At 40.6% G+C, this 27146-nt stretch overlaps 2 long non-coding RNA genes across 14 annotated transcripts in view; one reads left to right on the top strand and one right to left on the bottom strand.

Moving 5' to 3' along the window:
• Nucleotides 1-27146, top strand: part of LOC309515908 — a 304876-nt gene that overhangs the window by 6560 nt on the left and 271170 nt on the right. For 10 of the 11 annotated variants that reach the window (XR_014212706.1, XR_014212707.1, XR_014212708.1 and 7 more), the window contains exon 3: nt 26427-26655. This is a non-coding gene — a long non-coding RNA (uncharacterized lncRNA). Of the gene's footprint in view, nt 1-20602; nt 20702-26426; nt 26656-27146 lie in introns of all 11 variants that reach the window. The other variant, XR_014212705.1, reaches the window with a different exon arrangement.
• LOC309515910 lies at nt 2720-10945 on the bottom strand. 3 transcript variants are annotated; one of them, XR_014212718.1, is made up of 4 exons: nt 10855-10945; nt 7968-8128; nt 7738-7864; nt 2720-5306 (listed from the first exon to the last, which is right to left on the bottom strand). It is a non-coding gene; the product is annotated as an uncharacterized lncRNA (long non-coding RNA). The 3 variants fall into 3 exon arrangements; XR_014212719.1 differs by lacking the exon at nt 2720-5306 and adding an exon at nt 5697-5820; XR_014212720.1 differs by lacking the exon at nt 2720-5306 and adding an exon at nt 5697-5910.

The raw sequence follows: 27146 nt of genomic DNA on the forward strand, positions 1-27146 counted from the left end.
GTTGGTAGGTACTGCTAGGTTGGTAGAAGCTGGGACACACCGTTGTGTGGATTTGAATTGCTGACCTTCACTTGGCAAGCCCAAGAGGCTCAGTGGTTTATACCACTTCTACCTGCAGGATTTGTTTCAGATGGCGGGACTGGGAGACAATACCATAGCATCTTGGCTGCTTTTGTTGGCTGGAGATAAGAGTTGCAAAAGTTGGAGAAGTGTGAATTTTGAAGGATAGTTGTATGTTAATTGGCTTCTTGTTCCAGAACATGCAAATTAGGTAGGTTCGCCTTTAAATGTGAACCAAATATTTCCCATTCCTACTTCATGCAGAGGTCTGCGCTCAAAAAGCCATAAAATTCCACAGGTACTTGTCAGGTCTCTGGAGACTTTCCTTTGCGATTCAGTGTAAGCATGAAATTGCAAGGTGTTGCAGCTGTTGTTCAGATCTATATGGAATGCTGGTGAAAACTGTCAATGATATCTGCTGTGCCAAGCCAGGAGAAGTGTGTTGTACTTGGGCAATGGAAGTGATCTGTTCAGTGCAGGATCACACTCCAGGATTCTCTGTGTAACCGCTTTATATCTGGTCCACTTGACAAGATGTCAGTGTATAAATATGTGTAAAAAGCACTCATATTTGAAGATGCCTCTACCAAATATTGAGTAGGATATTGAATTGCTTGCACTGGATCAAGGCCTCTGGGCAAGCAGTCTGTCTCCAACCATTCCATTCAGCCCTATAACTCACTTAACTGATCTAGCACAGATTGTTTGACAGGTCTTGTTTTAAAGACATTCAAAAGCCAGTCACTCAAAAGAGCAGGCTTCTAAAAATTGCTACCAGGAATATGGGACATTCCTGAAGCCTCTTTGAAACACATCCACTTCTATCCAGTCTGTGAAGGAAATCTGCTAATAGTCAATGCATGGCATTAGGAACGGAATACAACCACGAAATTGCAGCCTTCAGACTGGAATGAAAGATGGGTTATGTCTGCTCCATTTCCTACTCTCAGATAATTATTGTCTTTATTGCAGCCCTTTACTGAAACGTCTGAAAGGGAAATTATCTGGATGGTTCTTGTGATGTCACTTTAGATTTGATTGTGCTCTTGTTTTATTTGTAAGGGCAGCTAAAGTTGCCACTGACATCCTCTCTTTTTCCTAAGGTGCCTGCCATTAGAAATGGACACTGATTGACACTTACAGTGCAATCTTACACAGAAGTTACTCTGAGCTTAGTAAGACTTTCAATATAGGATTGCAGCCTAGGTGTACTGTGTGTTAGAAGCATGATATCACTGAGAGTACAAAGTACAGGGGAATTCTAGGAAAGAATAGATTACTAAGAGTTAGGGTTAGTCCACATGGGCACTTTGACTGTTCTTTTCATTCCTGGGTGCATGGTTGTGTGACGTACTGGGGGCACGCTGGAGGCCTGGGCAGGCTGGGTCGTCCTCTTATATACCTGCTGGGATTGACAAGGCATCTCATAAAATGAAAATCAAATAGGGGGGACTTGCGGAAGCTCACCTAACAATGTTTAGAAAAAATAAGGATAAGACAAGAATTTGTTTGTATTGTTTGTTTTTCTGTTTGTGTTGTTTAGTTGTGTTATAAAATGAATAAAAAAAATTGGGGGGGGGAGAGAAAGGGACTGACAAGGCATCTGACCACCCTCACCTGAATCTCATAGCTCTCCTGTAGCTGCCAAACCAATTAACCAACTAGAACTTGGAGACTCCAATAGAGAGCATTCCATGTCAAGAAGAAGGGTGAGTGGGCACTCTATCAAATGACAGGGCAGGAGTTACATGGAGCAGGGCATTTTCACTGGTGCTGCCCATTGTACACCTCGCTCTTCCCAGACCTGCTCTCTTTTGGCCTGTATTTTGGAGCTTTATAATTTAGGAAGACTTTGGAAGAACTGGTTGACAAGTCTTATCAGTTGCTGAGGTATGAGCGGATTTTATTTGCTGCTATTCTGTGCTTCTGGTGCACCAGGGTTTACACCAGCGTAATAGAGTTGGCCAGGATGCCAGAAGGGATACAATTTATGAGCTTTCTCCATTATCTGCACAGCAGGGGGTGTTCAGTCAACAGTGCAAAGGGTGAGCTGAAGCATTCCCTGCTGGTCACCTGCTTTCAGCAATAGGGGGTCGCTCTTTGGTAGTACCCAATTGGTTAGCTGTCAGATTCTAGAGCTTCCTATTGGTGGCTCTTAGGTAATTCACAAAATACAGAGTCCATTCATAAAACACAGTGTTCATTCATAAAGCAGTAACATCAATCTCCATTGCTACATATTGGGTGTATATTTCAGTGATTGAACGTACAAGTTTATGGCCATGCTGTAGTGTAGTGGTTATGCGACTGTGAATAAAAGGTGGCTGTGCTCATAGTCTCGGGGTTTGGGGAGGAAGAGGTGACAAAACTGATTTCCAATAAGTGCCCCCCTTTATTTCCATAACAAGTCAGTGAGCCTGCACTCTGAATGGTGACACCAGAGACCTAGAAGGTGCCGAGCTTGTCAGTCCAACCCCTGCACAGTCTCATCAGGGCTGACCTTAAGGCAACTGGAGCAATTGGATGTTTCTGGGCTGTGAAGATAGGTGTTATAGGTTATTTGCCCCTGCACAGTGCAATCCTAATATTTATATTTATTCAGACATAGGTCCCATCAAACTCAGTGGGCCTTACTATCTATGAGTGTGTTTATTATTTATTTATTTTTCATGAGCCGTTTTCTGTATTCCTGCTCTATACAAACTCCTTAGGATTTTAAAATGTAAAGAAGTGAAGGTAAATGAGACAACAAACTCATTTGCAGGGTTTAGCACAATTTCTTCCAGTTTGTTCTGGGAGATTACTTCCATCCCACTTAAGATGCTAAGGTAAGAATTCACCAAATTAATCTCTCGATCCATGGTATCCAAAAACTCTGCTCCAAGTGTGATCTGAGAACCAAAATTGGTTTCCATTTGGAGCAGGGCCTTTTCAGCGGTGGCTCTTAAAAGCTGTAAACTGCATTTCCTTCAGAGGTTTGCTTATGTTCATCTTTGTTCTCTTTAAAACATAAAATAGACAGATAAAATGGTTTCTTACTCCTTCAGGACTTTGAGAATTGGAATCAAATGGAAATATGTTTTTGATTTGTTCCCACTTGAGACTGGCCCTGTGTTGTACTGTACAGAGCCCAGTCCTCTATTTGAAGGGCTATCTGTTTGAAGAGCACTCTAGTCCAAGTCCAGCAGAATGAGTACAGCACAGGTCACCTGGTTAGACATCCACACTATGGTGAGGGATATGGTATTTATATTTAAACTACAACAATTATGTCTACATTTGCATCTAGATAAATTAACACATGCAGATTTTATGTAAAGCTGTTTCGTGCTTTTCTTGGTGATGTGTTTCTTTCTCTTGGGTTGAGTCATAATTGGCTACCTGATTGGAATTTGTTTCAAATTATTTTGCTTATTCATTTTGAAATTTTTGTTTTAGTATCTGTGAAGTGTCTTGGAGACACTTTTTTCTTCAAAGGTAGCATAAACAAGTAGGGAGAAAAATTAGTAATTCTGAGGGCACAAAGCCTTTATTACCTTGCCTCTGTCCTGAAACACCATGGCTTTCGTTCACTCTTCCACTCCTCTTGTTTCTTCATGTCTTTCTATTTAAAATACTTTTATTTTCTACTGCCCAGGCCACCTACCTTGGTTAACGTGGCAGCTTTCTTTCAGATACTTTCTGGCTTCATTAGAGCCAATGCAGAGTTTTTCTAGCTTCCTGGCCCCATGAGATGACTGCTAAACCACACAGGATCCGTACTGCATGCTTTCCCTGGGATCAGGAGGTCATAAATAAAACTCACATACTGTATTGCTTTTAAATGTATTGTGTTTTGAACTGCTGCCTTTCTTCCTTTTTGCTGCACTCTGCCAGGATTGTAAAAGGCCCGTGAGCCAATAAAACCCTGATTAGGCTGGATAGTCAGTGTGTTTATTTCACTGTAAACTTTTCAACATCCCTAAAGCAATCGCCGCTAGTGCTTTGAGGTTCTGCAGAAAACACTGAAAATGCATGAAGGAGGGAACACACACACACACACAGAAAAACACACTTTCATTTCAGGGACAAGCTAGACAATGCATTATCATATTTGCGTACCTTTAAGCTGGTCAAAAACTTATAGCAAAACCAAAGGGAAGAAAAGGAGGGCTGTGAGCTGAGAGTGGGGCATAGTTTAAAAATCTGCTCAGCCCTTTAATTCCCCTCAGCACATCCAGAATGCTTATAAAAGCCTTTCTCCTGAGTTCTAATTACCTTATGTGAGAATCCTATTAATGTTTTCTGCCTCTAATTCCCACCAAAAGAAGAAGATGCAAATGAGAGTACAGCTATTCCAATGTGTGGAGATACACATATGATATAGTGAGAAATGGCCGCTTACTTCTCTCCATGGTGAGTGGTAGTTGCGGCCCACCACAGCGATCCCTCTCCCCGCAGAGCCTCACATTTTACAAGTGGCCATTGCCACTCCTCCCTGGCTGCCACGGAGGTGCGTGGGCTTCCACCAAGCCCACCATCCAAATCGGCCTTTCTGTGGCAGTCTGGAGGGTGGGGTTTGGGGAGCGGACCTGAGGGATGCAGTCTTTCCTCTGGTCCATTCCTAGGCACTGCCCAGTGCCTATGCCAGAGATTTACCTACCTCTGAAATCAATAAAGTTGTGGCCTTTTAATCCCTGACCGTTGTGGTGTCCATTTATTCATATACCCTAGATGGCCAGGCTTTGTGGGGACAGGGACTCCGTGGCTGCTCACACAATGCAAGGCAAAGGCATATGTATTTAAATGAGATCACTTGCATTGGAGACAACAGACTTCACAACTCCATATCATTAAATATATATATATAAATAGGGGAGAGGATGATTGAAAGAGAGAGCTCCAAAAAACCCCACACACCTGATGAAATAACTATTTTATGGTATGCATTTGACTCCTTCAAAGGAACTTTCTCGAAAGTGGGCATACTGTTAGGATTTCATATAGCAGATACCTCTCCGTATTTTTCTTTTCTTTTCAAAAGCTAAGATGTGTTTCTAAAGGAACACAATCAAGTTGCCAGTTTAAAATTCAGTATGGCATTCAGAGAGTCTGGTCTCTGGTGCTGACCTCCTGTCATTTTCATCTGTAACATGAAGGTGGCACCATGATAAAGGAGCGGCTAAGAGACAAGATAGGGAGATTAAATTGAAGGATCCAGAGAGTTGTAGCAGTGTGCAGCATATAAGCAGGTATGCATAACAGATCTAAAGGATAAAGACATAAGATAACAAATAGTAGGTGATATGGTGCTGAACTGGGGCAGGAGGACAGAAAGGAGTTTAAACTTATTGCAAATAAAATGGCAGGATTCGTGGGAGGGATTAGGGTGAAATGATGACAGCGGCATGGTTGGTTGGTGACTGTGGATTCAATTACCATATCAAACATAGTCTCTCCAGATGCTTAGAAAGTTGGGCCAATCTTAATCTCTTTTAGTATTTTAACTTTTGTATGTTTTAAAGTAGGGTTGTAATTTTTTTCTTGATTTTCCTTGTATCTTTTGTAAATTGCTTTGAGGTTGTTGTTTTACAGCCAAGCAGTGTATACCATAAATTTTATGAAATAAATCAATAAAATTTCTTCTATGAATTGTGTTTATTAGGCTAACACTGTCTATTCTAGCTTTGCCAAGCTTGGTTCCCTTCAGATATTTTGGGCTATAATTCCCATCAACTGTAGTGTTTGCAAGCAGACTGTCGGAGCCTGATGGAGTTACATCTTAAACAATATGGAGGATGGAAGGCTGGTCTAATCAGTCTGCAACCATTCAAGCATAGGCAGCATATGCAAATCTGCTTGGGATTGTCGCTGAAGAAGGGCGAATAATTGCTTCCTTCACTTTGGATAAAAATGCAGTCTTGATTGCTACACCTCTTAAAATTTGGGTGTGATTGGGAACACATGAACAACCCTTAGCCAAGACCACATAGTGTGTAGTGTGTTATCTGTATTTTGAAAGCTGAATTTTGCAAGAATTCTGGAATTAAAAGTAATCCTCTAGGCAATATCCACAGTGATGTAATCTATTGCCATTTCCTGTTTATATAACTGGTACATCATGATGAGTTAATCAAAATACATGGCTCCTGCTGATTAGCTGTACAACTAATGAATTGTGCAGTAATAGAACTAGTAAAAAAATGGCCATACAGTTTTAAAAGGATTTCCTTTTGAGGCTTGCCTTCATATTTTACAGGATTTTGAGTCCCCCACCCTTATAATTACACAAATTGGGCAGAGAACTGCAGTTTTAACATGATAATATTATTCACTGCAGATACCAAGTATCTTTTCCACCTCCAATTCTGCGTGAACAATAGTTTTGGTATGTGATTTTGTGGGGCCAGATAAGTTGTTATGGTTTCTAATCTTTGGATGTTCTGAGTGTGTTTTGACTGTCACATCTGGAGAAGAATGAAAAGTGAGCCTGCTTGGCTTCAAATGATGACCCAGAAGTGTTAAGGAGGCAGCAAACCAGCATGGAAGGTAGATACATAGGGGATTTTTTTTGTTTATTGGGTTGCAGGACTTACTTTTGGAATAAGCATTCATAAAGTAGGATACTGAGGAAACTTCCAGACTTGCTATAGAGTGGGTGGAATTCACTTGCATATCAGCAAAGTGGATTTGACTTTGGCACCCAAAAAAGACATGGACTTTTTGCAGTAAGGAAAGTGATGTGGAAATGCATTGTATAGGGATAACAAGTGATTGTCACAACATTGTATAACTTTCCCGAAAACACAAACAAATGCTCAGTATTTGGCAATCTTGTATAGCCTCCCTGTAAACGGTGTTGCAGAAAATCAGGATGAATACTCAGTAAACATAATCTTGAAACAACTGTTGTTTCACTGAGTTAAACTGAGTTATGTTTTAGATTAGTCTACAGAAAACATTCCTCATATAGCACATCATTTAATACATGAAGATACAATATAAAGAAAAAAAGCTTTTAAAGCAAAAATTGGAGATTAATTGAAAGTTGTCAAGTATTGAAATTGACCCAAAAGTTTGACAATAATATAAAACATCCAAAAGGACCAAGGAAGAATGCAAGAAAAAGTGGAACCACTAGGTAACAATATCAATGACCTTTGTTGAGTCTATGAAATACTAAGTGATGAAAACTGTGTTAGATTTGTAGCTAAGAGCTTTAACTAGAATATCATTTGACCAGTGTTAAGCATACTTAAGTTCCATTGATTTCTGTGGGAAACTGAAGCACATGCTAACTTCCTCCAAAAGGAATTGAATGGGATTTGGGAATCCTGCCTTTTAAGAAAAGAAAGAAATAGGGGTGGGGCATTTCTGTAAACGAATTATTTCTCCTGAAGTTTCAAAGATGAGTGAGGTGGTGGTAAAGAAGATAGAATTATTGTTTAAGATATAAGCCTGTAAATAGGCTATTATAAACTGGAGTGTTCTGACATGTTAGCAGCAGCTTGGCATTTTCATACAACTGGAAGAAGGTGATTATTTTGAAATGACAGATACAAATATAGTGTTCTAAGCCTTATAACTACATTACTTATTATAGGATTTTAAAAAGGCAAACTACTAAAAACATACAGAAGCAACAAAACACACATTAGAAAACCAGTGGTATAAAAATGCTGGCTTTTACGGACTTACCCTTGGAATTTCATTTGGGTGGCAAAACATTTTTCCCAGGCCAGGGAATTTCTTTCTCAAATGCAGCATTGATTTCCTCAAAACTTGCTGTAGACAGCAGTTGCAGGGTTCTTAAAATATGTTCATTCTTTTTTGAAAAACAACAACAACTTTGAATTTATTTTTACACACACCTACAAAAATCAACACAATATAAATGTTGGCATTGGGTTGGATCCAGAGAAACTTACTACAATGGAATATCTTCCATTGGAGAAAAGTATGTCATCTCCTTGGGATAACTGTTGCCTCCACTTGAAAAAGACCCTTGGAAAAGCTTCTCTGGATCCAGCCTGCTGACGCTGACATGAAAGTTACAACTCACATTTAAAATACACTTCTTCCTTGATGCCTGTATAACAAAAAAACCCAGTGTCATAAACAAAAGCTACCGGTAAATGTTCCGTTGTATTTATGCCATTGCTTTTTTTTGTCCAAAGTCTCCCAAAAATATTAGTACAAATGAATATACAATAAAAGTTCAATCAGTACAATCAATCAAAATGACATAAAATAGAAAAATCAACCAATAGTCACCAATCGCACTGGATATGCTTTCACCATAGACACAGTATTCCACCTGTTTCACAGCCTCTACCCTCCCAGTGCTGCTCCAGTCTCTCACCTGGGAACAAGCTTATCCCGTGACCAACAGCCCAGGTGGAATGTCCATGCCCACATCATACTCCAAAGGGTCACACCCCCTTTAGCGTCACCTGTATTGGGGCTGGCTTGCTGGCAGTGACCCAATGTCATTCTGGATAAATAGGCGTCATTCCTGGAAACCAGCTATAGCCATGGCAAGTTCTTGCGCTTCATAGATAGGTCTAGTTGGCCAAACCTTTTGGCTCCTCCAGTAGGCTGCTGTTCTGCAGGTGCAGCAGAAAAGGACTGGGGAGGCTAAACTGAATGCCCATCTCCCAGCCAGCAGTAGTCCTGTTCTGCTTCCTGCCTCCTGGGCTTGTAAAACAGTGAGCTGTGAAAAGACCACTCCCCCCACCCTCCAAGAAAACAGCATGTCTCTTGTATTAGTGAAACTGGTAGCTCAGTCTGCAGAGCATGAGACTCTTAATCCCAGGGTTGTGGGTTTGAGCCCCACGTTGGGCGAGTCGGATGAGATGATCCTTGTGTCCTCTTTCATCCCCACAATTCTATAGTTCTATGACTAAAAGAAAAAAGTCTGTGGAGGATAAGAGCTTTTGCTGGTGGCATATTAGTTGCCAGATGGAACATAGTGGATCCTCCTCCATTCAGTGTACGGTACAAGTAGGATTTTATTATCCATGCGGCTGGGGAATCTGGTCAGTACAAATACCTGTTGAACAAATACAGTACAAATACCTGTTGAACTGTGTTGAGCTCAGAATATCCTTCTGCAGGGGAGTGGAACGTGCACCATATAACATTTCCACCCTGTAGATCTTTTGCACTGATTTCTTGTTAATTTGGAATATAAATACACATAGGAGAGGTGTGTCCCCCCCCCCACAAAAAGCATGTTCTGTGCTATGCACAATACATGGCAATAGAAGAGAACTTGAGGGTGGAGAGAGTATTAAACTTGAATGAGCTTTGGGAATCCTTAACATTTTACAGGAGAAAGTATTTGAACATACTTTAGACAGTGTTTTAATGTGCTTCTTTCATCCGCAAGGAACCACATTTTACAATGCAGGGTAGGTATTATTTAATTACAGGTTGAGACCAAAAAGAGAGGAGGTCTTGATGACTGTTTAATCTCCTTATGTTATTATCTAACAAGTGGTCTTGAGAGAATACCCAACGTGTTGAATTGATTCTCTCGCGCTATGCTAGCTATTTGTGTATACATAATGACAACAAGCACAATGGTGACTCTGTTATTTGGACTACTGCCAGCTCACTGCCACTTCCTTCACTTTGAGCTTGACGGAGGGAATGATCTTACTTCATTGGCTGTAGAGGAACTGGTGTGGACATGAGAAGAACTGACATGGACCACTTCCAGATGGTTGCGAATTCCTGGTGGGATTTAATCGCATACCAGCAAAAGCAGGTTGTGCCATTTGAGTTTATTCAGTGGTCCCCCCCCCCCATGTAATTTTTGCAGTTTAAAAATTGACAGGAAAATGCCTTGGAAAGTATAGAATAGTACTTGCTATTAGACACAAAGTTGTCTAATGTTTTCCACTGGACCCACTGGGGAGGAAGGGCAGGATAGAAGACAAACAGACAGGCAGACAGACAGACAGACAGACAGACAGATAGATAACAACATCCCTGAAAAAAAAATAATCAGAAAAAACTCTCAAAAATAGGGACATCTGAACTCCCCACATACTGTGTAAACAAATCAAGATGGATGCGTATTTAAACAGGTTATCTGGAAGCAACCATGTATCCTTTCCTTTTCTCTTTAAGAAGGTTTGGCATGAAAGAGGACAAGGGTCTAAATGGCAGGGCTAGTCTCTCCTCATTCACATTCATTTAACCCCTCTACAGTGCCTAATCCATGTCAGGGTGGACATCACAACTCCAGATGTTTAATTTCCTCGGAAGTCTCTTGGGAACTTGTCAAAGACTTTCTGCAAGGCAATATAATAACATTATTTGTTTTCCTTCTTCCCTTACTTCTTTCCCCCTTCAGGCCAAGTCCTTAAGTCTCTTATAGAGTTAGAGGGAAGCAACAGACTGAAGCTTACACCAGCAAGCACTGCTCTTTAATTCTTTAATTCTGCGTACTTATGGTAGCACCTGTATTTATTATCAAACAGCATTAACAGCAGAGGGTTTCTTGTCATGTAGACAGAAGAGAAATTGTTTTCTTTGGGAAAAGGAAAGCCAAGGCAAATATAAATTACTTTATTGGAATGCAAGATGGACAGGAAATAAAATCAAAGGTCAACAGTAATTGTGGCTTTGTCTAGTAAAGTGATATCTTTACTGCACATTAATTTTCTTCCTGCCATTCCTTTGTCTCTCATTTTTGGCAGCTGAGCTCAGAGGCCCAAAATGGGAAAAAGATAATGGGTTACGATCAATGCTCGCAGACCAGACAGCTAATCTGAACTTAACCAAAAAGTCAATATTTAGCTCTACCTTATCAGCGAAGAAATGTCAAGCATAGAGGTAGACATGAACAAATTTCCAACCGATTTCTTTCTTGCGTGCTTCTGCGGTCAAAGCTGCATGGAAGAGTTTCAGCATCAGATAAGACAAAACTGCCTTTGAAGGAAAAAGAAATGTAACAAACAGCCAACTTGCAAATGCAAGAGACTGTCGTTTATGAGGCAAAACCAACGTCAACAATTCATTCTAATCTCTCCTCACACATTCTATTGGTTACCTCCCAGTCCCTGTGATGCTAGCAGCTGATAGTTACATGCTGCAGGCCAGCCTTTAGCAGATAAGGGGAACTGTTTTCTTCCTGTGAAGCCCTTATTTATTGTGGCTGAAAAACAATAGGCACCAATGGTTTGCATTCCAAAGTTGGAAAGCTATAGTAGAGCATAGTATGGTTCTTTGTAAATGGGAAATTATAATTAAAACTTCGGCCTTGAAATGCATGGTTCATTTATGAAAATCCCAATGGTCATTTCTCTCCAAGACTGGATTCGTCGCTACCAAAATCAACAATAACAACAACAACTACCAGGTATATAGATGCCTTTGCAATGGCATAATTGCCTGAAAGTTTTCTAATATGATGTTTCTGGTTTTCCTTGACATTCTCTGCTGTGCAGAACATAGCAATCCTTCTGTTATCACAGCAAGGCAGAAGCAGTGGCCAAGTTCGTTCAGATTGAGGAAAACTGAATATGTTATATATTTATTTGAAAAATATATAAACCACCCTCTATCCCCTTCATCCACGAGTTCCAAGATGGTGTACAAATACAATAAAAAAACCATGACCTTCATAATGAATAACAAATTGAGAGGCAAAAACTATTGATGAAAAAACTGCAAAGCAGGGCTAAAATTTAATTATCTGGACAAATAAGAATGTCTTAGCCTGGTGCAGCAGTGAGCATGAAGCCTATTTGGGGACAGCATCCCAAAGCTGGTCTGCACAAATTCCGGTTCCTCGATCGTACCACTTCAGTCAGCAGGCAGGGTGGGGGTGCATGTTGGAATTTTGCTCCACAAATTAAAACAAATAATTGCTGTGTGGAAACAACTTCATGCTGTGTACTGGCACCTCTTTCTTTCGTTTTCGTTTTCTTTTTTTGGTTAAAAAGTGTGACACTGTAACAACTTTATGGTTGGCATATGGTACAAAATAAACACTGTACCCATGAAATAGATATTAAAACCAATACTGTTGAAAGGAATCATATCATTTAACATACTCTTTAAAATTTCACAAACCCAAACAATGCTGATGATTATAATATGAAGACTTGTTTGCTGAGTCTATTTTTGGTCTGCACTGGTTATGTTGAGAATGAATGGTTGTTCCTCAAGTTATACTAAGCAAAAATATTTATGAGTGACAAAGTGAACAATGCAACCTGCAGATTAGTGTGAAATTGTAGTGTTATCTCATTGGGCTTATCATTAGTCACAGCAGAAGATAAAGGGCTATCAATCGATCTGTACTTACACTGAAAAGCTTTCCTGCTAAAAGTTTCAGATTTCAAGCTCACAGCATGGATTGTACATGTTTTACATGTAGAATGAAAGCCAGTTATGAACTATATGGGGGATGTGAAATCTGAATATGTGCCCTTTATATATGTTTACTCATTCTTAATTCATTGTTTTTGAATATTGAGAAAGTTGACCCAATCTGAAATGTTGTTTTGCTTGCCCTGTTTCTCAGTTTGCAGACATGGTTCATGGCCATTTCTCCAATCTGATGTGCTCAACTTCTCTGGCTAGTCTCACTTCTAGTGCCATATTCAGCTCAACTCTTCATATATGAACAATAGCCCTAAATATGACACTCTGTAGCAGAAAGTAGACATTATAACTGCAGTTGGAACCTAAATCTTTAGAAATGATTTCCAAAAGCCATGTAGGACCTACAAACTGAGCTGCATGCTATCTTGCTTTAAGGAGAAGTATAAAATTTACTGACTAATCCCTAGTATGTTATTTCAGACACAAAACATACGTAGTTCAATGTGGCTTCCTAACAAGGGTATTCAGAACTGTAGCTTATTTGCACAAGAAGCATATTCAAAATCAGTGAATTCCACATCTACCATTTCACATCCTTGTGATTCCATCCCTGGATGAAGTATGCTGTTCTTTGACCTGGGGAAGGACTTTCTCATTGATGGCTCCATGCTTCTAAAAAGCCCCACCCTCAAATGTGATTTGCACAAACTCTGTGCAATTTTAGGCACCAGTTAAAAATGCTTTTGGCAGGGATGAGGGAATGGGTTTCCAAAACCCAAAACTGACTGTGCAGGTAGTTTTTAAACTGCACCAAAATCCCCATTTCTCCTTAGCTAAAATGCATAAACTTTAGCCATTGAGCAAATGCAAAACGAACACAGCTCTCTCCCTTATCAGTTTGACGGCAAGACTGGCCTTGACTTTACCAGTAGAACAGACACAGACATATCTTATGTCCTGACCACAAATGACGCAGAGACCCAAGTCTGGGACTAACGCCAGAGCATGTTCTCGGAAGTAGTGACCTCTTGCTCCAAGATAGGAGTAGGATCAGGAATATCCTTTTATGGTCAGGAGTGCAGGAAGGAAATCCCTTTTATGGTTAAGAGTGCTGGAGCAGGAACATATGTGATGTCAACCTACGTATACAAGCTGACGTGGTTGGAAGGAGGGAGAGGGTGCCTGGAGGATATATATACTGCATGAAACTTGTCATTTCTTTGTACTTGCTGTGGACTCACCACGCAGGTGAGAGCCAGTGTGGTGTAGTGGTTAAGAGCGGTAGTCATGTAATCTGGGAGACCGGGTTTGTGTCTCCGCTCCTCCACATGCAGCTGCTGGGTGACCTTGGGCTAGTCACACTTCTGTGAAGTCTCTCAGCCCCACTCACCTCACAGAGTGTTTGTTGTGGGGGAGGAAGGGAAAGGAGAATGTTAGCCGCTTTGAGACTCCTGAAGGGGAGTGAAAGGCGGGATATCAAATCCAAACTCTTCTTCTTCTTCTTCTTCTGTTATCCGGAGAGCAGAATAAACTCTTTCTTTGAACCAACCTCGGTGTCATTTTCCTCCTGTCCCGGAGCAACGCAGACCCAATCGGTGAACTCCAATAAGGCTACAGGGACAGGACATGGGGAGGAGAGGTTATGAGCTGAGGTTGGTTTACAATTGGAAGAACAGCTGTTGGTAATGTCTACTGTGAATTTTAATGTTTAGGGTTTAAAATGTTATTATTTCATGGTTCTTAAATAATTAATTCTAATCCACCTGGGATCATTAAGCGAGGAAGGACAGGATATAGATTTAACAACAACAACCCTGTGGGGTTGACTATACCGCCAAGCTGATGGATTTATGGAAGCAGTGACTGATGCAATGCTCATAACTACTGACGGAATGCACTATTTCTATTTTACATCAGATGAAAACCTTAAAATATTTAGGGGGGGACCCTAAAGATAAGAGAATCTAGTACAGATGGAAAGCACTAACATACAGCTGAATCTGATATATACATTGGAAAGTTGTTTGTTTGACTCCTCTATGGATTACAGTCAACAAACTTTTCTTCAGCGCAAACACATTGAAATTAATGGCGTTGTGTCAGTCTACTCTTGAGTAGAAGTTAGTTGAATACTACCCTATGGATTTGGATATGGCTTAAGTTTTTGTAACCAAATATTGCATGGTAATTTTTGAGATCAAGAAGCACGGTTTTGTCTACATTTGGATACAATTAGATGAAGCAAGATGACAGGCGGAACCTTTAAAAACTGCACCAATTTTTTGGTTTCTTAGAATTCCTGAGCAACCCTGGGTACAAGGCTGCTAGTACAGAAATAAATTGCAGTTAGTATTCTTATTTGGGTTTTTCCTGTATTAGACAGAGAGCAGGTTAGAAAAGGTTCCCTAGATCCAATGAGGTTTTGTATTTCTTTTTCGACTCTCATCCCCCACTCACCCATCTAATCAGTTTTATGAGAATTCATGGCAGCACCCCTTCCCCAATACCACAAACCCATCAAGTATCATTGTAGGAAAAAAGGAATGCAAAAGATGCAAGTATTGGCATTCCCTTTATTTTAAAAGAAAAGCCGTCCAGGGTAATGCACATTCGCGCCAGCCTCCCATCCTACAGATGACCAAAGATAAACTGGTTATTAGACTTGTTCATCCAAATTACAGGAGAGTATATTTGCATTGGCAGTGGTGGGTAAAAGAATATAAGGTTTTCTATGACAATGTAAACCCCCAGTTGAGAGGAAATGCTGAATGAATGTAAACCATCTGTAAGCTACCCACAGCAGCTTGGCAATTTAGCACAATCACACTGCTCTGAGACTGCTACAGGGCAACATTCCCAACTGTCAAACACACACTGTCATTTTAAACTCGAGTTTCTATTGAAACCAGTGGTGTTCATCTCCCAGTCTTAGAATTGTGGAGCAACTGTTCCAGATCTAGGCTCTCCTGTTATTTGAGTCAATGTTTAATATCTTCATGCCCTATTGAATTTCTTTAATACTAGCATTTGGGGTGAAAAGTTTAAAAAAGCGATCCTTGATGCCTGAATATGTGTGTGTGTGTGTGTGTGTGAGAGAGAGAGAGAGAGAGAGAGAGACTAAAATGCTCATTTAGATTAACTAATTGTGAGCCAGTTTTCTGTCTGAATTGTTTGACATATACTTCTTATCTTGGCCATGAGTCATTGTAGTCTGTTGCTGTAATGTGTAATTTCAAATAACAAACATTTTGTTAATTAATGTGATTTTAATATGCAGTTTAAAAAACAAACATATATTCCATTCTCATGGGTTTTACTACGATCTAATCCAGGCTTCCTCAGCCTTGACCCTCCAGATGTTTTGAGACTACAATTCCCACCATCCCTGACCACTGGCCCTGCTAGCTAGGGATGATGTGAGTTGTAGGCCAAAAACATCTCTAGGGCTGAGGTTGAGGAAGCCTGATCTAATCTGTAAAGTGGTACTGAGGAACCCTAGGCCAAAGTACTATTTTGTTTTGACACCTAATCTTTTGCAGGAACCGTTGCACGGCTCTTTTGAAAACAGGCATAACAAACCACATGTCCGATACTGTGTTGTATAAACATTCTCAAACAGCAAATTATAATACAGAAATGTTCTTGGGTTTAGATATTGCTAATAACCCCTCAACCCACATATATTCCACTTTCTTATATATGACTTTAGGACAGTGCTTCTTATGATGTTTATGGGATGAGGCCATGGATTCAGAGGAGATTTCTCTCAGAACCAGTCTCCACTATCTCTGAAGCACTGGCACATGATGAGCCTATTTTGCCCTCACCACTCTAGTCCATGTAGTTTGCATTTCCAGATCCCAAGGCTGCCACACCAGAGGACTTGAGCAGATGTTGGAGTCAATGTCTGTTAAATTATTTTTATTCATTTCATTTCTATACCGCTTTATATTAACAATAAATCTCAGAGTGGTTTACAACACATTAAAACCTCAAATAAAGCAATCCAGCAAAACATTACTGAAAAAAGGCAAATATAAAGTATACATTCAAATAAACAAAGTTAACAAGAAACTAAAATGTTATCTTAAATATTTCAAAAGAAAACATTGCAAAAATCAACTACAGAATGCACATTTAACTTAACAATGTTAACAAAAATTGTAAACTTTAAAAAAATATATTAAAGTCAAAATAAAATGCACATTTAAAACATCATAATTAGCAAAAGAATAAAATATGATAATAAGCCTAGAACGTAACTGCTGCTGTTGTTTCCAGTCCTGCCAATGGTGGTTCATGGCAGGTGGTGGCTCAGGCTCAATGACCTGGGTCTACACTAATTGACAGCCAAGTTGGTCTCTGGCCTCATATGTAGCATCAGCTTTTGTAGTTGGAATCAATCAAGGCTCTGCCCTCCCAGGCCAGGTGAAAAAATACCTGCAAGGCAGGGGGCAAATTTTCCAGGACTCACAGCCAAGATATAAGAAGCTTCTGTCATCGAAGGTGGAATTAGCCACCCAGCTGGAGCTCTGTTGAAGGCTCAGGGTGGAGTTGTCTGCTGCTGAAGCAACATTTGAGCCTTGCTCCTATGAGGCTGCAGCCTACATGCTCCATAGAGCTGTCCAGGGTGCTGTCTGTATCCTCAATTCCTACCCTGCCTGAACCTTGACTTGGCTTCACCTTGCCTTGGTTGAGTTTGCTTTGCTCTGCTGAAACAGGGACATAGCCCTATTTGCCTCACCTGACTATACTTTGTCAGGGCTGAATCTTCAGCTATGAACATCCTGCTTGGAGTGTTCTTGCATTGCTGTTGCCATGGCTTGGAAAAGAACACTAGCTTTTTTATTTAGCTCCGTGAAATATCACTCTGCCTTTCGTTTCTTTTCCTTGCATATACCCCTGACATTTATTTTCCTTCCTCTCTCTGCAATGGATTCTTGTCTCCCTCCTACTCTTCAATCCTTGATCTTTCTGCCAAGTGAGGCAGCTGAGTCCAGCCCACCAGGTGGTTGCTGGCACCATTCAGCTACATTCTGTTCTACCTCCTGCTGTTCTTAGTCAGGATTGTGGAGGCATCCACAAATCCTGGCCCTCGAGGGTATTGGCTTAAGCCACTGCTGCTGCTGATTTTTGTCAGAGGCAAAGTCAGAGCTTGCTCTTCTGATTTAAGAAAAAAAAAATGTTCCAATGACAGTTGTAAAGGTCATTTTCATTTTCATTTTTTTGTCTTCTGCAAATCTCTGAAACTATTCCATGATGATTTTGGACTTATTTCCCCCATACCTAATGGGAAATTACAAACTTAGTTTAGTATCATGGCAGCATACACACACCAAGTAAAAAAGTCCATTCTAATTAAATCCATATTTTAAAAGTGTTTTTGTTTCCCCTGGGTAAGATATTCATCCCCCCCCCAATTGAAAGTATTAGGAACATAGGAAGTTACCTTCTTCCATCTACCGGTAGTTCAGTTCTGCCCACACAGAGCAGCAGAGCTCTCTATAGTTTTAGACATTGGACATTCTCACCCTACCTGGAAATTGAACCTAGGAACTCCTATGCTCAAAGCAGATACTGTACCACTGTTAAATCTCCCCCTGAATCCAATCATATTTGAGGAGGTGTGTAGCCATTAAAGAGGAAGATAGGCAGCAGACTGGCCACTTTTTGGAGGTAGCCAATAAGAGATCCCTCTGAGCTATGACATGTTTACACTGCAGAACTAAAGCACATTTGTTGGATGAGGTAGTGATCCACAAATCACACACACACACACACACACACCATCCTTTTTTGCAAAGTGGAGGAGTGATACTTTAGCATATATACAAAGCGGGGGTGGGAAACCTTTGACCTTCCAGATGTTGCTGAACTACAACTCCCAGCAGTCCCAACAAGCCTTGATTATAGTAGTTGTAGTTTAGCAATATCTGGAAGGTCAAAGGTTCTCCACACCTGATATAAAGTAAAATGCTACCATATGTACGTAGGCCTGATCTTTCTCCCCTTTGTTGAGAGGGGAACAGTCACACAAATTGCACATTAAGTCCTCATTTCATGTGTTGTTTTTGTGTGTGTGGTGAGGCAGAGACCAGACCTTTGGTTGGGTAGAGATATGAATCAGCCCTGTGTGATTTGCTCAGAGTAGTGAGCAGAGCTGGACAAATTCATTTCAAATAAGGGCAACATTACCACCACTATTAATTTATTAATGCCTTCAAAACCACCACCTCAAGGCAATTTATGCATTTTGTTGACCTATGGCTTTTAAAGTTGCCTTCTGAACGTACCTCATGGTTTTAAAAATCAAGTTTAATTCTACATTGGTTCTGACAATTTTCTACTGAAACCAGACTTATGTGCACACCTTAAAATTCAGTTTGGAAAAGTATTTAGTTATAAGTGTAACTGTTATGAAGTAGTATTTTCTTTTCTGCAACGGGGAGACACAACTCTGAAATGTTGAGGACTGAATTAGATGATATATGTGTCTGGCTTGTGATACACTCACTGTTTAAAAAGCCCACCAAATACTAAATTTTTACTAGTGTGACATTACACATAAAGCCAAATTCATCATACAGTTTTAATGCTGACCTCCTACTGTGTTTTGCACAGAGAACTGAGCCAGGATGTTACTCTTGGCTTAGAGTTATGGCATGATACAGGAGACTGAATACTGAGGCTTGGGTTATGAATGCCTTGACACAAGACAGTCAGTCAGTATTCTGACTGCAACCTGGAGATACTGCAGACTGCAATTTCTTAGCTCAAATCTTAGTTATTTTGCCAATCAATGTTAATAATAAATACTTTGCCAAAATGTCTTTCAGGTCTCTATGCAATCATTTGATTTTCATCTGTGCCTCATTAAAAGCTATTTTATTAGCACTGAGATTCTCTGCATATATAAGCCAACCTTGGCTCTAGGTTGGTCAAAGAGAATTTAATAAAATTCAGATGGTGTACAAACTATCAGAGGGATATAAAAATTCTTCAGACGTGCAATAACAGCTTCTGTTCCTGGCACACTGTAATATCAGCAAACTCCAGTTCTGTTTTCTCTTTGACTGTAGATGGTTTGGTTCACAGCTACATTGAAATTGAACAGGAAATCAAAATATTGAAACCCAAATATTTATATTTTGCACTTTTTATAAACCTTTGTGGCCATTCTGTGGAATGATAGAGTTCTGCAAGAGCAATGCACTTTAAACATTACTAAGGGATTTCTTTTTATAAAAAATACAAAATCTCATTGATGATTAATAGTCCTGAAAAGAAGTGTTCTCTGCAGAAAACATAATTCTGCATGTTCAATTTACTATAGCAGTAAACTGAAGATTGGAAAATTGGTTTAAACTAATCAGAATTACAATCAAAATTACTGAGACACAGAGTATTTTAAATAACTGAACATTATTTGCTATGCAATGATTTCAGGATCTGATATTTGGCTTTTAATATTTGACTGTATTTAGTAGTTTTTATATTTAGTATTTCATAGTATTTGACACCAGACATTCAGATGAATTTAATATCTGAGAGCCTGCTTTGGACCAAGGTTTGAATATAAATTTAAACAAGCAAGCAAATATATAGGAGGCTGCCAAGGTAAAGACCTAGAATGTTACCTTTAAAACACGACACCCCAGAAACATTAGAAAAACAAAAAGATTTAAAGGGTTTTTGTGAATTTCAATATCAGAAAAGAAATGGAAAGCAGACTCTTTATGAGTTGAAATGCCTCCTATTGCAACATGACTTCTGACCAGCCCTATAAGAGGGAACATTTCATTTCACTTTTAATTTGTATACTGCCTTTCTCAGTTTACAAGCTGAAGATACAACAAAGTATGCAACAAAGATCAAACACACCATATAACAATCTGATCCAATACAAAAAAGTCACAATAAAAATATAACTTTAAAAGAAACAACATATATCAAATAAAGTAATACTCAGTAATCTATTAGAATATAATAGTACACAATAAAATTAATTCTCAAAATAAGAGTAAATAATAATTAAACAGAATCTCACTCTTAACAATTACAATAAATAATTACTATACTGTAATTTAAATAACAGCAAGTCACAATGCATAAAATACCACAACACACACAAAACCATGTAAAAGGATCAAGCTGAAAAACAAAGACACACAATCATAATTAAAAATTAATAAAACCCTGAACTCCTCTTTTCCCTTTCCAGCTGCTTCTGCTGTTCTTAAAGTCAAGGCTTGGGAGAAACTGCAGGATGGTTTAAGACAACAGAACAGAGGAGGCACTTGCATCTGTACTGATTATAACAGTGGGTAATTGCTATTAAATGTTCATAAAATTAATAAATACGAATAGCTAACTATGCATACATGGGGGGGGGGAGAGAAGGAAGGGCCTTTAAAGTAAATAATGAAATAGGTACTCAACTTAAAGAAATACATGGGAAGGTGTCTTTGAATACGTCTCCTGAACCTTAAAAGCTCTTACACATTCTGATGTCAGGGACTGGGCAGATAAAGAGGAATGGTGGAGGTCACCTCCCCAGGAGCCTTCCAGATAGAAGGAAGGGGCAGATAGTATGGATCTAGAGGAGGGGTTTGGCACAGGTCACACGCCAGAAGAAGAAGAGGGAAGAAGTTGGGAAATAATGGAAGATGAGGCGCAGGAACCAGGTAGCAGTGGACAGACAGAGCCTGAGCAGCGGCTGACTGACACACTGTCACTGGAGAGTTCCCCAGAACCCTTTCCCTTGTTGTGAATAGCAGAGAAGAGGCCTCAAAGCTTGGTGGCACTTAGTATCCGCTGTCAGAGGGAGGAAGACTGTGATGAATAGGGAAGTACAGAGAAGGGGAGGTGGAGCTTCACTCGAGGCAATGTCGGATAATGAACAGTGTGGATGGAATTCTAATAATAAAAAGGAACTGGAAAGCTCGCTTTTTCTCTGTCTCTCTGCTTTACTGGGCAGGCAGCACCCTGACATCCTGATTGTTATGTGGTAACTTTAGGATTAAGGGGGCGGGTGGCGCTGTGGGTTAAAGCCTCAGCGCCTAGGGCTTGCCGATCGAAAGGTTGGCGGTTCGAATCCCCGCGGCGGGGTGCGCTCCCGCTGCTCGGTCCCAGCGCCTGCCAACCTAGCAGTTCGAAAGCACCCCCGGGTGCAAGTAGATAAATAGGTACCGCTTACCAGCGGGAAGGTAAACGGCGTTCCGTGTGCTGTGCTGGCTCGCCAGATGCAGCTTTGTCACGCTGGCCACGTGACCCGGAAGTGTCTCCCGACAGCGCTGGCCCCCGGCCTATAGATGTGAGATGGGCGCACAAATCCCAGAGTCTGTCAAGACTGGCCCGTTCGGGCAGGGGTACCTTTACCTTTTTAACTTTAGGATTAGAATATGGGTTCAGCTTGCTAATCCTTCTGCCTTCTACTCTGTGTAGAGCAGGCACCTCCAAACTCGCCCCCCCAGATGTTTTGGGACTACAACTCCTATCATCCCTAGCTAACAGGACCAGTGGTCAGGGATGAAGGGAATTGTAGTCCCAAAACATCTGGGGGCCGAGTTTCGGGATGGCTGGAGGGAAGACTGGGTGTTTTGTCCTCCCTTTGCAAAGAGCTGACTGTTGCTTATAATTGCTGTTTTAGATATCTGCTTCTGTGTGACAAAGGGAAGACAACCCACACAGGTGAAGGCAACACCCCTTCAGACTCAGGCTTAGCATATATCAGGCATCCCCAAACTTGGTCCTCCAGATGTTTTGGCACCACAACTCCCATCATCCCTAGCTATAGGACCAGTGGTCAGGGAAAATGGGAATTGTAGTCCCAAAACATCTGGAGGGCTGAGTTTGGAGGTGTCTGGCATATATCAAGAAGAAATCCCTGAAATATTTTCTAATTGTACCTTATTCTATTTTCTACCGCACAAGTCAACATTTTTGTCATAAATATGTGCCACATCAGCAATCCATTTACTACCCAGGTACCTGCCAACTTCGCCATCTCTTTCTTATCTTTTATTTTGCTTGCTTGCTTGATATTATTGGCAAGTTGTTCCAGCATAGTACCAATTCCTTCAAAGATATTTGAAACAAACAAAAAAGATATCTAATGTATTCTGTGTGAAATTTAGATAGCCAGAAGGATCAAAGCTCCAACAAAAACAAAAAGGAAGGAAGGAAAGCTGGCAGAAATTATGAGTTTCCCCAACTATATTTTTTGGCTCTGCGGGATTAGAAGGAATTCTTTGTTGGTGAACCTTTGTATGCTGTAACTGAGTTATTTTCATATGCAGGCCATGCTCAAAGGGAACATTCACATGATGAAAAGAAGTGCATGGTCACAGTACACGAGCTGGTCTGGACCAATATGTATTCCCTGAGCACATGGCAATCATGGCAATTGGGTGATGAATGCAGGATGGGAAATTCCTCTGTATAGCCGCCAAGCTTCTAAACATGGCCTTTACTTCACCTCACCAAGTCATGAGATAGGGCATAGCTCAGTGGCAGAGTACATACCTTGTATGCAGAAGAGCTCTAAATTCAATCCTTGACATTTCCATTTAAAACAGCCAGATTGTAGCTGACGGAAGAAACCTCTGCCTGTGGCTCTGGAGATTTTCTGCTAGTCGTATTAAACAAAAGGCGCCAATAGTTCAGATGTGCCTAAATTGCTGTTTACCCAGTATGGGGTGAATGGCTGTTGTGGTCCCTCACAGCAGGATCCCATGGGAGCCACGCTGAGTCTATGTGTCCAGCAGTTGGGGAATCCCCAGGACAGCTGCTTGGATCCATGGGCTTTCCCACCACCAAACTATTTGAATATTGGGTCAATTCAGCCATAGTAGGTGGGTGGGGCCACGGAGGGGAGCAGATCAGGTTTCACTCTGGTCCTCCCCACCCCCCAGTACATAAAAATCAGATGTGTCTGACCCCAGGGACTGCATTCGGCTAAATAACATCCCTCCCTTCCCACCCCATGCTAACCTTTTCCTTCCTAGGTCTTTGTGTTGTCAGCTTTGCTGTGGTTCTATAATGGTTGCTGTATTCAGAATTGGGAAGGAACTTGCCTGAAAACAGATTGGCCTCATTTGCAGGTTTTGCCTTCCCCCATAGCAATAGTCACAACTTTGATGGATGAGGCATTGGGTGGAATCACCCCACCTCTGAATAGTGTAATATCAGGGCACCCTGCTAGAGGGGTCTAGATGGAAGTCTCTGTCTAGAAGCCAAGGTGTACGGCAGACGGGCCATACAGCTTCCTTCAGCTGGTTGGGAGGATGGCCCATTAATACTATGCTTGATCCTGTCATGCATCATCCCTCCACCAGGGGGCTGAAAGAGTTATACTGTAGACCCAATGCCTGATCCAAAGCCAACCTGGAATCAATAAGGTTGTGGCCAATTTAATCCCTCGGGCATCAGCCGTACCAACAGGCTAAAAAATAGCTGCTATCTATGGGCTGTTAGGCTGTTGAACGAAAAATAACATAGTGAAATTGACTTGCGAGGTGGTGTGTTGTTCAATAAGAGATTGAGTGTTTGAGCGGGGGTGGGTGGGGGGCTTGTTTAATTTAATTGTACACTGGTTGTACAATGACAATACAGTAAAGGTATTATTATTATTGTGCAGTTTGTTCACCTTTGTAGGTTAGGCTTTGCTCCTGAGGGAAGGGTCATTGCGAGTGAGTCCACAATGTGATTCCCCCTCACACCCTTTCCTTTCCTGGGCTCTGCACCTGACCTGGTTCTCTGCTTCCCACATTCATCCTTGCACTGCTTCCCTCCATTTTTAACAACCGCTCTTGCCACTTCTAAGCTGCAGTATCGAAAATATCTGGCCCAGGGTTTCAGTGGTGGTGGTGTGTTCAGGAGCTGTAGCAAAAAGATCAGAGCCTGAAAGGTGCTTGCTCAGCATCTCCTACAGCAGGGATGTGGCCCTCCAGATGTTAATTGATTCCATCTCCCAACCAACCCCAGCCAGCATACCTGCTAGTCATGAAAGTTCTAGTCCCACATCTGCATGGCCACAGGATCCTCATCCTTGACTTATAGGATTAGCATTCAAAGTACATATTCCCTGCTTCCACATATTCTGCCAGCTAGCTAAGTGATTGTTGAGTTTTTAAGGAATGCATAGAGCACAGAAATAGTTTACATTAGCTCTATGTTTAGTTTCTCGGGAGCTGATTTTGGCCATGTGCACACAGGCAGGTATTTTGTCTAACTGCATTAAAGCTTCATTGCAAAAACTCAACTCAACTCAACTCATTAAGCCTGAAACTCATATTCTGGAATTACGACTATCCCCCCACTTTTTTTTTTATTAGCAGTAGAATTCTTCTAAATTCCATCAAACCTGTATTTTACCCTCCCCCTTCAAGTATTGCCAAGCTGTTGAACAAGCACAATCTCACTCTTATCTTCCAGGAACTCAGTCTGCTTCAAAAAGCGAGCAGCTAAGCTGAGTGATTTACTTCATCTTGTTCATTAAAATTCAAATAATAATTAAGCCACAGATGTTAACTTTTCAATGACTGCATTACCGATGGTGAAGGAGGTTCGCTGTACATACTGGGGCTGCTATAACATTGTATTTGGTGGTCAATCCTTGTGCATGTGTTTACCAAGGTTTTAACAAAGGTTTTGAATCTCTGCTGCTGATATTTTTTTTAAAAAATAAAATTAGCATTACGAGGAACTGATAGTGTTCCTAAAGCTTTGGAAAGCTTAACTCGATTACACAGTACATGCACACAGAGATTGTTCGGGATGGCTGTTTGCAGATTTTCTTAAGTTTAAACTAGGCAGAATACAATGTCCATAGAGCAAATACTTACGCAGTGCTTAAAATAATGAGTTAGCAGCACTTACAAACAGAAAACAGTCTCAGAGCTGGTATCTGCATCAATTCTTCGGCGATCAGCCTTCTTTATGGTCCAGCTCTCACTTCCATACATCACTACTGGGAAAACCATAGCTTTAACTATATGGATTTTTGTCGGCAAGGTGATGTCTCTGCTTTTTAAGATGACATTTGAGGTAGATAGATGATGGTGATAGAGAGATAGAGATAGAAATAGAGATACACCATTGTAACTTAGTATTGTCTACACTGATTGGTAGACACAGGACATTCCCAGTCCTACCTGGAGATACCAGGGATTGAACCTGGGACCTTCTGAATATAGGGAAGATGCTCTGCCACTGAGCTGTGGACCTTCCCTATTGAGGCAGAGGATGTTACATGAATCTTGCCCAAAGACGTCTCTCTCCAAACCTGGAAGCTCCACTAATGATCAGAGCCCACGTCCCAAGTCATTCCTGAACAACCTATCCTGTTATTTCCATAGACAACTCTTCCAGACTAGTTGCATGAATCATTGGGATCAAGGACATTTATGAAAAGGTCATTTGGACAAAAGAGTTTGGGAGGCTTGGCAGTGTTAATTGCTTTCCTCTTTGATCAGAAACACTAGCAAGGACTGTGGAAGGCAATAGCATGCATCTGGCTCCATCTAGTTAAACAGCTGAAGAGACCTATTCTCGGAGTATGATATAATCCTCATTAAAATGAACCAGAGCATCACACAGAGAATCTGTTGGCAATGAGATGGGGAAATTCATATTGCTGCTTTTATATCCTTAATAAACAAATAGCTGTCTACCAGCCCTTTATATTAAATGATTGGAAAGGGTTAAATGAGAATGATTGCCATGGAAATTTCTTCAGCCTTAATGTTTTCTACTTACGTTCCTTTGCTGTATTGAATGCCCTTGTGATAGAAAAGAAAGAACAAACATCAAAAGTACCTTTTAACTCCACAATTCTTTCTAAATGTCTTTAAACTTATAGGCTATACCACTGGCTTTCTATCTTCAAAGCATGCAGGAGGACGAGGGTCAGATACATATAAAAAAAATTGTGTGCAATTTAATAAAATATGCATGTGAATTGTATGACCTGCAGAGGAATTATTGTGTGTTAATGAAACATTGTAATGTTAATTACATACTTTTGATTTCTCTTCCCTCCATAGGCTTTATGCTGGTAATTACTGTACAAATGCTAAACTTTTATTGGAACCTAGACTGTGTCTCCAAATCTGGCTTCATGACTCAATTGTCCATAAAGAAAGAGAGGGAGAGTAAAATATCCCAAGAACAATGCAATAAAACTACTAGACAACTGCAGCAACACTAAACACAACTGCAACAACATTGAAATCTTAGATCTCTGCTGATCTTCTCAACTGCCTAGCAGAACAGGTGAGTTTTAATTAAACTTCAAAAGGTCAACAAAGACAACACATGGTGGGCCTCACTAGGGAAGGTATCCCATCATTTTTGTGCCCTTTAAACTCAGTCTTCTTCCCAGCGCCTCCACACAGCCTGTTCACAGGGTTCATTTCACTTGGCTCTGTTCCTGGATCAAACAATTTCCAACTAATCAATGGCCGCACCTCCACTGAGATCACTAGAAGTTATATGAAGTGATGGGATTAAGAACCTGTCACGTCAACCTTCCAGTCTTTCTGAATCATTGACATTTGCCCTGAAGAAGCTCCTGTCTTGAAAGGGAATTTGATAACCATTTATGGTGGCAAAAGAGGGTTATGCAAGAGAATGAGTCTTGAAGCATCATATGCTCTATTTTGTGATACATATTTCATTTTATATAGGAGACAAAGCCGTTAGACATCTGCAATAGGTTTTGAGTTATTGGATTTTTGAAAAATGGAACAAGATGTCTCCGCATG

The sequence above is a fragment of the Podarcis vaucheri genome (assembly GCF_965113315.1).
Source record: "Podarcis vaucheri genome assembly, chromosome: 12".
NCBI classification, from domain to species: domain Eukaryota; kingdom Metazoa; phylum Chordata; class Lepidosauria; order Squamata; family Lacertidae; genus Podarcis; species Podarcis vaucheri.